Source organism: Scyliorhinus canicula, chromosome 3, assembly GCF_902713615.1.
Source record: "Scyliorhinus canicula chromosome 3, sScyCan1.1, whole genome shotgun sequence".
Taxonomy (NCBI): domain Eukaryota; kingdom Metazoa; phylum Chordata; class Chondrichthyes; order Carcharhiniformes; family Scyliorhinidae; genus Scyliorhinus; species Scyliorhinus canicula.
Window position 1 is genome coordinate 25,006,896 of NC_052148.1, and position 11,616 is coordinate 25,018,511.

At 48.4% G+C, this 11,616-nt stretch overlaps 1 pseudogene; it reads right to left on the reverse strand.

The window, feature by feature from the left end:
- Positions 1-608: 608 nt before the first annotated feature.
- LOC119963969 lies at positions 609-734 on the reverse strand (annotated as a pseudogene).
- Between the last annotated feature and the right edge of the window lie 10,882 nt (positions 735-11,616).

The following is an 11,616-nucleotide window of genomic DNA, read 5'->3' on the forward strand; positions in this document are numbered from 1 at the left end:
ATCTCTAAAGGACATTAGTGAACCAGATGGGTTTTTACAACAGAGGTTTCATGGATGTTTAATTCCAGATATTTATTGAATTCAAATTTCACCATCTGCAGTGGCAGGGTTTGAACCTGGGTCCCTAGAGCATTACTCTGGGTCTCTGGTCTACTAGTCCAGTGACAACACCACTACGCCACTGCCTCCCCATAATTTGTAAACTTCAAATTACTTGTATGTATTCATGTCCGTTCCACCATCTCTCTGTCCTGGGTGATCTACATGGGTTCCACACTCTCCAGTTGGAATTGAAGTCTTCATTCGTAGGAATATGTAAACTTAGGAACACGAGTATTCAGCCCTTCGAGCCTGCTCTGACATTCAATTAGATCATGGCTAATCATCTCCTCAATACCACGTTCCCATGCCATCTTCATATCCCTCAATGTCAATGGTAATAATAATAATCACTTACTGTCACAAGTAGGCTTCAATGAAGCTACTGTGAAAAGCCCCTAGTTGCCACATTCCAGGACCTGTTCGGGGAGGCTGGTACAGAAATTGAACCCACGCTGTGGGTGTGTTCTGCAGTACAAGTCAGCGATTTAGCCCACTGTGCTAAGCCAGCCTCTAATTGAGTATCCTGCATTTGAGAACATCACAGCCATCAGCACACCCGAAGTGCAATGGGCTAGCCTCGTCCTGGGCGAACCACCTTCTTGATCATGGTTTCACCCCTGCCAGGTAAGTGGTTGCCAGAGATTTATCAATTTCTGTCTTAAACATGCTCCATGACTGAGCTTCAACAGCACTCTGGGGTCGAGAATTCCAAAGATTCACCTCCCTCTGATTGAAGATATTCCTCCTCATCTCAGTCCTAAATGGCCTCCCCCTTATGCTGTGTTTATGTCCCATGTTTTAGACATACCAGCTGGGGGGAATCTACCTCCACCCTGTCACGGCCTGCAGGAACTTTGTAAGTTTCAACGAGGTCACCCCTCATTCTTTGAAACTTGAGAGACTACAGACCCAGTCTCCTAAATCTCTCCTCATGAAATAATCCCACCATCCCAGGGGTTAATCTGGTGAACCTCTGTTATACTCCCTCCATGGCAAGTATATCCTTCCTCAGATGAGGAGACCAAACCGAGCTCTCACTGAGGCTCGACAGGGCTGGTTTAGCACAGTGGGCTAAACAGCTGGCTTGTCATGGAGAACAAGGCAGCAGCGCGGGTTCAATTCCCATACCAGCCTCCCCGAACAGGTGCAGGAATGTGGCGACTAGGGGCTTTTCACAGTAACTTCATTGAAGCCTACTCGTGACAATGAGTGATTATTATTATATAGCTGCAGCAAGACATCTTTACTCCTATACTCAGATCACTTTGTGAGGAAGGTCAATGTACCATTTGAACAATACACCCAGGTCCCTTTGGACACCCGCACTTCCCAACCTCTCACTACTCAAGAAATACTCTACCAAAGAGAATAACTTAAGACTTATTCACATTATACTCTATCTGCCATGTTCTAGCCCATTCAATCAGCCTGTCCACGTCCGCTTGAAGCCATTCACTTTCCCACCCAGTTTGGTCTCACATTCTTTTCCGCATATCCTTCCATTACCTTGTCTTAAACATAGCCTGGATAAGGTGCTGCCCAATTGACGTGTGAGAGAAGTTAGAGCTCCGAGAGTACAAGGATGCAGTAGCAACATGGATACAAAATTGTTTGAGTGAGAGGGCCCCGAGAGCAGGGGCTAGTGGTTATTTTCCAGACAGGAGGAAGGTTTAGAGTGGAGCTCTCCAAGGGTCGGAGTTAGGACCACTGCTCTTTCTAAAATATATTATTAACCTAACAGGGCACTGTAATGATATGTAGACTGACATGTAACTAAAGGAAGATTGGGCTAGCAGGCTGAGGTTAGTGACAAAACTGTTGAAGGATTCATCTGTTCCTGGCATCCTTTTCTTAAAAATGTAGCGCTCAAAGATTTAATTTTCCTGGACCTCGCAATTGCTATCAATTTTTTTAAGGATGGCTTCATACTTAGTTTTCCCCTGCCCATCTGTATAGTTAAATGAGTTGTTGATCACTAACGCCTGATCACCAGCAGTAATCAAGAAGAGAGCTATTTTCCAAGCATCGGTCACGTTTGGTAAATCAGACGCCTCTACATACAGTTGGAATTTTTGTTTATACAAGTGCCAGTTAACACTAAGGTCCTGAGGTGATGAGGAGCTTGTGGTTTGTTCATTATGCCTGGATTCAACAGGGTCATTCCGGATGCTTCTGTTGTCGAATAGCTGTCTTGATTGTTTCCCTAAACTTACCCAATTTACCTAGGTAGATGTAGCAGCCATTACTGGTACCATGTTAAGTTATGCTGTTGATTACCATAGACGATGTTGAAAGACACTCCAGTCCTTGAAGTAAGTTGAAAGGATTTATTCAGTAACAACAACTAGATAAATGAGTTTGACATTCTGCTGATCTAACTCTAGTAACTCAGTGATAATGACCAACTGTACAACTGGGATCTAGGCCACATGTGGTGACCCAGCCTGAGATCTAAACTATTCTGGTGCTAATCCTACAGTTCCTTCCAGGAGTGAGAAAGAGGGTCTAGTGTGTGTCTGGTTTTATAATGATTGTGTAATGCCCTCTGTCATAATATACACCAGTATATCATGGCGCAGACACACACACTGATGGACAGACACTAGGACCAATCAACATGCACAAACACCGCAGCCAATCAGCAGTTAGAACACACACACTATAAAGGCAGAGGGCATCACTTTTCCCGCTCATTCAGGATGCAGCCTCTCAGAAGCACAAGAGCTTATCAGTCACAGTACAGACTCTCACCACGTGCTGAGTGATTCAACTGGTTCGGACAGACACAGATCTCTAGTTAAACTAACATCATGTAAACCCACAGTAATAGTATGTCTAGCATTTTATAAGAGTTAATAAAATAGTGTTGAACCATCTTCAGTGTTGGTGAGCTATGTCTACTCCACGGATCCAAAGTGCCCAACACATCATCCTCTAGTGGTTGTGCCACAGCCGGGTGTTCTGATTAACCCCTTAGTTACATGAAATGAAATGAAATGAAAATCGCTTATTGTCACGAGAAGGCTTCAATGAAGTTACTGTGAAAAGCCCCTAGTCGCCACATTCCGGCGCCTGTCCGGGGAGGCTGGTACGGGAATCGAACCGTGCCACTGGCCTGCTTTAAAAGCCAGCGATTTAGCTGAGTGAGCTAAACCAGCCCATGTCAGTCTACATATCATTACAGGCACCATTTCAAAATTTGTAGATGATACAAAACTTGGAAGCATTGGGAACTGCGAGGAGAATAGTGTAGAAATTTATGTTAAACATCTACGAAACACTTGTTCATCCTCAACAGGAATATTGTCTCCAGTTCTGGGCCCCACACTTTAGGGAAGATGTGAAAGCATCAGAAGGAGTGCAGAAAAGATTAGTAGATAGGGAGAAACTGTTCCTATTGGTGGAAGCGATGAGAACGAGAGGCGACAGTTTTAAGGTCAGTGGCAAAAGAAGTGATGGAGACAATGAGGAGAAACATTTTCATGCAGCACATGCTGTCATGTGAGAGTACCTTTAAAAATTGGGTGTTTATCAAATAGCTGTAATGGATGTACCTTTAAGAAAAGGGTGTTTATCAAATAGCTGCAGTGATGTCAGAGTGGCATGTGGGTGGAGATGGCCTGTCTGTCTGCTTTTACTTACATTTTTGAGCTGGCAGCTACAGTGTGTGTTTGGTTTCATTTTCAGAGTTGGAGCTGCATCCAGCCAAACAAGGTATAATTTTGATCTCTCTCTGCATGAAAAGGATGTCTTCAGATCACTTGCTAATTTAAAAGTGATAGAGAATTTAAATCTGCTGCCTTTGTTAAAGAGGGTATTTGGATGTTGCTCGGAAAGATTAAGGGTTACTTACAGAGTACTGTATTCTTTGGGGGGAGTATTTGAGTTGATAGTTGCTAAGATGTTTACTGTGTGTTTATAAAATGTTAACTGGATTCATATAATGAATATTGTTTTGTTTTAAAAGTACTTTAGATCTCTCTTGCATCACATCTGCATCACACCTGTAGAGTGGGCCCTTGTGCTCCCCATAACCAAAATCTATTAAAAGTTGTGGGTCAGGTGAACTCCATGATACACTTTGGGGTTCTCTAAATCCTGGCCCGTAATAGTGGTTAGGATCTGGATTGGATCTGATAATGTGATGGAGGCAGGTTGAATTAAGGCATAAACGAGGGAACTGGACTATTATCTGAAGAGGAAGAATGTGCAGGGCTATGGGGAGAAGGTAGAGGAGAGGCAGCAGGTGAACTGCTCCTTCGAGAGTCAACAACAGACGCGACAGGCCGATTGGCCTCCTACTGTGCTGTAGCAATTCTGCGACTGGATAATTGTACGATTCCATGGTACCACTGCAATCTGACCCAACACTCAGTTCTCATCCTTGCCCATCACCTTCCAAATGCTTGTTTCCTGTGCATTTATCCTGACTGTGTCCCACCGTCATCAGGTGAGCGTGCAGCCACCTTGACCCCACTCTCTGGGACACTCTCCTTAAACCTACTCCTCTGCTCTACTTCTCTTCCACCTGCAACTCTCTTTGTAAAGCCTCCAAGTCGTTATCGTAACACAGAGTAACCAAAGGAAGCATTCTGCTGCTTTGTTCGATGCTATTTGTGAAGCAGCCAGGAAATTACCCCATCCAATTTTGCCAATTTGCTACCTTTTTATACTCCAAAAAGGAACTGGCTGATGTTGAAAAAGCAGCAAACCTGAAATAAAAAAAGAAGATGCTGGTAAATACACAGCAGGTCTATGGAGAGGGAGACAGACCAATTTTAGATCAATGACCATTTATCAGAAATGTGTGGCCATTAGGCTGACAGAGTTTATTTTCTTCAAGGCACTCACTGTGATGTGTAACCCAGACTACACACATGGATACACACATTCCTGAAGAGATGATGGCTGTAAGTCCGGTAGGTAGCACGGTAGCACAGTGGTTAGCACAACTGCTTCACAGCTCCAGGGTTCCAGGTTCGATTCCCGGCTTGGGTCACTGTCTGTGCGGAGTCTGTACGTTCTCCCTGTGTCTGCGTGGGTTTCCTCCGGGTGCTCCGGTTTCCTCTCACAATCCAAAGATGTGTAGGTTAGGTGGATTGGCCATGCTAAATTGCCCGTAGTGTCCGATAGGGGATAGGGTGGGGGTGTGGGCTTGGGTAGGGTGCTCTTTCCAAGAGCCGGTGCAGACTCGATGGGCCGACTGGCCTCCTTCTGCACTGTAAATTCTATTCTATAAGTAAACGTAGGTTGCAAAAACCCACACTGCCGCTCAAAGACAGTGTCCCTTTAGCACTCCGCCTTTGCCACCTTCCCTCCACCCTCATCATCCACTGCAGCCACCACTTTCTGTCTGTCCATCATCTGCATACATAGATTCATAGATACCTAAGGGGCCAATTTAGCTCATAGGGTGCCGGTTTAGCTCAGTTGGCTGGACAGCTGGTTTGTGATGCAGAGTAAGGCCAACAGCATGGGTTCAATTACTGTGCTAGCTGAAGTTATTCATGAAGGCCCCACTTTCTCAACCTTGCCCCTCACCTGAGGTGTGGTGATCCTCAGGTTAAATCACCACCAGTCAGCTCACCCCCTCAAAGGGGAAAGTAGTCTATGGTCATCTGGGACTACATTGACTTTACATAAATTTTCACCTTTCACCGTTCCTCACACCATTGAATTTCTCTGTCATTGGTTGATACACGATCAATCACTACTGAAGCGAGATTGTAGTGCAATTGAAGGCTTTAATGAACAAGTAGTTACCCCAGCATCTCCGCTACAGAATGACTGCTGTGGGTGAAATACAGACTCTTATGCTCCGCCTGCTGGGCGGAACCAGCAGGTAGGTTCTATCATTCATACTACAGTATAAGGTACATCCCACCTAGGTACTGCAAAACTCCTAATATAGCCTACCACATTGGTTATGCCTGAACTTTGCCTTTTTTCAGAAGAATGTTAATGAAATGAAATGAAAATCGCTTATTGTCACAAGTAGGCTTCAAATGAAGGTACTGTGAAAAGCCCCTAGTCGCCACATTCCGGCACCTGTTTGGGGAGGCTGGTACCGGAATTGAACCGTGCTGCTGGCCTGCCTTGGTCTACTTTCAAAGCCAGCGACTTAGCCCTGTGCTAAATGTTAAAGGAACATGTGAACGCCAGCCCTGCCTCATCCCCCCTCTCCCACCGCCTGCTCCTTGTGAAAGACCTTGCATCCCATGTTGAGAACCACATTTGCATTATCCTGCAACTTGACTTGTCAGTTCTTATACTCAATGCCAGGCCAATGAAGGCAAGCATGCCGTATGCCTTCTTGACTACCTTCTCCACCTGCGTTGCCCCTTTCAGTGACCTGTGGACCTGTACATTAAGTACATGGGAAGAAAAGAAAATAAAAGAAAATACATAATAGGGCAACACAAGGTATACGATGTAACTACATAAGCACCGGCATTGGATGAAGCATATAGGGTGTAGTGTTAATGAGGTCAGTCCCCATTTAGGAGCCTGGTAACAGCGGGGAAAAAGCTGTTTTTCAGTCTGTTTGTGTCTGTTCTCAGACTTCTGTATCTCCTACCCGATGGAAGAAGTTGGATGAGTGAGTAAGCCGGGTGGGAGGGGTCTTTGATTATGCTGCCCACTTTCCCCCGGCAGCGGGAGGTGTAGATGGAGTCAATGGATGAGAGGCAGGTCCATGTGACGGACTGGGCGGTGTTCACGACTCTCTGAAGTGTCTTGCGGTCGTGGGCCAAGCAGTTGCCATACCAGGCTGTGATGCAGCCCGATAGGATGCTTTCTATGGTGCATCTGTAAAAGTTGGTAAGGGTTAATGTGGACATGCCGAATTTCCTTAGTTTCCTGAGGAAGTACAGGCGCTGTTGTGCTTTCTTGGTGATAGCGTCAACGTGAGTGGACCAGGACAGATTTTTGGAGATGTGCACCGATAGGAATTTGAAACTGCTAACCATCTCCACCTCGGCCCCGTTGATGCTGACAGGGGTGTGTACAGTACTTTGCTTCCTGAAGTCAATGACCAGCTCTTTAGTTTTGCTGGCATTGAGGGAGAGAGTGTTGTCGTTACACCACTCCACTAGGTTCTCTATCTCCCTCCTGTATTCTGACTCGTCGTTATTCGCGATCCGGCCCACTATGGTCGTATCGTCAGCAAACTTAGATGGAGTTGGAAGCAAATTCTGCCATGCAGTCGTGTGTGTACAGGGAGTAGAGTAGGGGGCTAAGTATGCAGCCTTGTGGGGCCCTGGTATTGAGGACTATTGTGGAGGAGGTGTTGTTGTTCATTCTTACTGATTGTAGTCTGATGGTCAGAAAATGGAGGATCCAGCTGCAGAGAGGGGAGCCAAGTCCTCAGTTTTGGAGCTTTGATATGAGCTTGGCTGGGATTATGGTTTTGAAGGCGGAGCTGTAGTCAATAAATAGGAGTCTGGTGTAGGAGTCTTTGATGTCGAGATGAGTGTGGGATGAGTGTAGAGCCAGGGAAATGGCGTCTGCTGTGGACCGGTTGCGACGGTATGCGAATTGAAGTGGGTCAAGGCGTTCCGGGAGTATGGAGGTGATGCGCTTCATGATCGACCTCTCGAAGCACTTCATTACGACTGAAGTCAGGGCCAGCGGACGGTAGTCATTGAGGCACGTTGCCTGGTTCTTCTTTGGTACCGGTATGATGGTGGTCTTCTTGAAGCAGGTGGGGACCTTGGAGTGAAGTAGGGAGAGGTTGAAGATGTCTGGGAACACCTCTGCCGGCTGGCCCACGCAGGCTCTGAGTGCACGACCAGGGATCCCGTCCGGGCCCGTCGCCTTCCGAGGGTTCACTTTCAGGCTTTCAGTTTCACAGCAGGCTACTTGAAATCCAATCAAGCGTGAAGGGAAATGGAATTAAACAATCCAGACAGCTGGCTGTGTGGGCAAGTTGTCAAACACAGCCTAGTAAAACCAATTTCATATTAATATGAATGAAAGCCCTGCAGGTCAAAGATCTGAGAGGGTTTAAACACAGCTGTGGTGGTTTTCCCTTTCTAGGAATTTACAGGTGCTGCTTTCTCTGACTGAGCCAGCAGGTGAAGGGCACAGGTGAGTTTTAAAACAATGATTCTTTTCACTGTCTCTATCTGGACTGCTCTCTAGCTTCCAGGCAGCGGTCTCTGTAATGGGGGCTTCAAGGCAGGAGTTTTTCTTATGGAGGGGTCTCTGGTGGGGGTCTCTCTTATGGGTGGGGGGGGGGTCTTCTGATAGGGGTCGCTCATATGGGAGGTTTCTGATGGGGATCTCTGTGATGGGGCTTCTGGTGAGGGGGGTGGGCAGGATTTGCATTGTGGGGGGGGGGAAGGATGGCCTTCCGATGGACTTTGTGGGCAACTGTCTTAAAGAGTTACCTCCTTGGCCCATCCCAAGATCCATTATCCAGGGCCATGCTGGGAAATACCTTCACTGATTGTCATCCATGTGAATTCCGAGAGGACCGGAGAGTCACGCGGGCTTGGAGAATATATCGCCCGGCCCGTTAATAAGCTGCAAATGAGTCGATTTGACCCACTTGCATCCTTACGCTAGTGTTGGGCGCGAACCTTGATGCGTCTGCTAGCAGGGGTCTGAAGCGTCGGAACGGGACTCCGAACGGATTCTCCGCCGCATCAGGAAGTCTGCTACCGGCTGTGGGCAGTTGAGACCTCAGCCCTAGGTTTATGAGGGACTATAATATTTATGGTCCTTATTTCTGATCTCTCCCACAAATAGGAACACCTTCTCAATATTTCCACAATCAAATTGCCTCATTACCTGAACAATCTTAATCAGGTCACCCCTCAGTCTTTACTTTCCCTGAAAAAAGAGGCCAGGTCTGTTCAAGCCTTGCCGATAGGTATAATCACTCATTTCTGTTATTACCTTGCAAATCCTCGTATCATTTTCTCTCCAGTGCTTCCGTTTCCTTTTTGCAATACGGAGGCCAGAACTGTGAAGACTTGTTGAAGCGTAGTCTAACCATAAGAGAGATCCCCACCAGAACCCCCCTCATTTCAGAGACCCCTGCCAGAAACTCCCCCATTACAGATACCCCCACCAGAAACTGCCCCATTACAGATACCCCCACAAGAAACTCCCCCATTACAGAGACCCCCACCAGAAACTCCCTCATTAGAGAGACCCCTGCCTGGAAACCCCCATTACAGGGACCCCGGCCTGGAATCCCCCATTACAGAGACCCCTGCCTGGAATCCCCCATTACAGAGACCCCTGCCTGGAAACCCCCATTACAGAGACCCCTGCCTGGAATCCCCATTACAGAGACCCCTGCCTGGAAACCCCCATTACAGAGACCCCTGCCTGGAATACCCCCATTACAGAGACCCCTGTCCGGAATCCCCCCATTACATTGGGGCAGCAGGGTAGCATGGTGGTTAGCATAAATGCTTCACAGCTCCAGGGTCCCAGGTTCGATTCCCGGCTGGGTCACTGTCTGTGTGGAGTCTGCACGTCCTCCCCCTGTGTGCGTGGGTTTCCTCCGGGTGCTCCGGTTTCCTCCCACAGTCCAAAGATGTGCGGGTTAGGTGGATTGGCCATGATAAATTGCCCGTAGTGTCCTAATAAAAGTAAGGTTAAGGGGGGGGGGTTGTTGGGTTACGGGTATAGGGTGGATACGTGGGTTTGAGTAGGGTGATCATGGCTCGGCACAACATTGAGGGCCGAAGGGCCTGTTCTGTGCTGTACTGTTCTATGTTCTATGTCTACAGAGGCCCCTGCCCGGAATACCCCCATTACAGAGACCCCTGCCTGGAATCCCCATTACAGAGACCCCTGCCTGGAATCCCCCCATTACAGAGACCCCTGCCTGGAATCCCCCCATTACAGAGACCCCTGTCCGGAATCCCCCCATTGCAGAGACCCCTGTCCGGAATCCCCCCATTACAGAGACCCCTGTCCGGAATACTCCCATTACTGAGACCCCCTGCCTGGAATCCCCCCATTACAGAAACCCCTGCCTGGAATACCCCATTACAGAGACCCCTGCCTGGAATCCCCCCATTACAGAGACCCCTGCCTGGAATCCCCCATTACAGAGACCCCTGCCTGGAATCCCCCATTACAGAGACCCCTGCCTGGAATACCCCATTACAGAGACCCCTGCCTGGAATACCTCCATTACAGTGACTCCGGCCTGGAATCCCCCCATTACAGAGACCCCTGCCTGGAATACCCCCATTACAGTGACCCCGGCCTGGAATCCCCCCATTACAGAGACCCCTGCCTGGAATCCCCCCATTACAGAGACCCCTGCCTGGAATCCCCCATTACAGAGACCCCTGCCTGGAATACCCCATTACAGTGACCCCGGCCTGGAATCCCCCATTACAGAGACCCCTGCCTGGAATACCCCATTACAGAGCACCCTGCCTGGAATACCCCATTACAGAGACCCCTGCCTGGAATCCCCCATTACAGAGAGCCCGGCCTGGAAGCTACCCAACCTTTGAGTTTAAAACAACTTCTCTGTTTTTGAGTCCGATTCCTCTCTCATAGAATAGTTTGTGGTTGAATTCTCTGAGTAGTTATGAGAATCCTGATCCACTTTACGCTAATCTACTGCGGCCTTGCGAGGGCTAAACCCAGAGTGCTGATCCTCTTTGCCTTGTGCATCACCTGACAGGGTCGCAGAATGTGTTGAAATGCATCATTAAACACACTTCTACTCAGCTGCTGCGGATAATTTTATTTTTATTCGACTTGGCTGTTATGAGGTATTCCTGGCCATAACGGCCGCCTCTGTTCACTTTACATCTGTTCCCTCCTACTCTCCCCCAACATCTTTGTCAATCCAGCACACAGCTTGCATCTTTAACACATAGCCGTCGAGTGTGTGTGTCCTTGTCCAGTCTCTCTTTCTCACAATTCCATGCTCGCCCCCCCGAGGCGGATTGTGAGGCGGGGGATGGGGGAGGGGAGGGGTGGAGTGTAGAATTGGAGGAACGGGATTCCCCTCGGGAACTTGCCCGCCCAAACCCAGATGCAATTTCACGGTGGGGCGGGCAGGGTCTCGGGCAAGAAACCCGCCTTTCACCTATTATTGTCCTTAAATGGCCATTTAAAATTCTGAAGACCACTTTAGATATGGGGCACCCTGCCCTCCGGGATCTTAGCGTTCCAGCCCCCCTGCAACCCGCACCCTGCCCCTGCAGCCCCCCCCCCCCCCCCCCCCACCCACACCCAGCTCCTGTCTACCACCCGCCATTACTGGCACCCTACCCTCTCCCCCCTCGGACTTACCTATCCAACTCTCCTGCGACTTAGTTCCAGGCAGAGCACTGCAGTACCTCTTCTGGCCACTGTAACGCTGTGGCCTGGACGGGTTGGAGAGCTGACGGCTGATCTGATTGGCTGACAGCTTTCGCGGGTAGGACCATAAGACCAGAAGATATCGCAGCAGAAGTAGGCCACTCGCCTCATCAAGTCTGCTCCGCCATTCAACGAGATCATGACTAATCTGATATAATCCTTAATTCC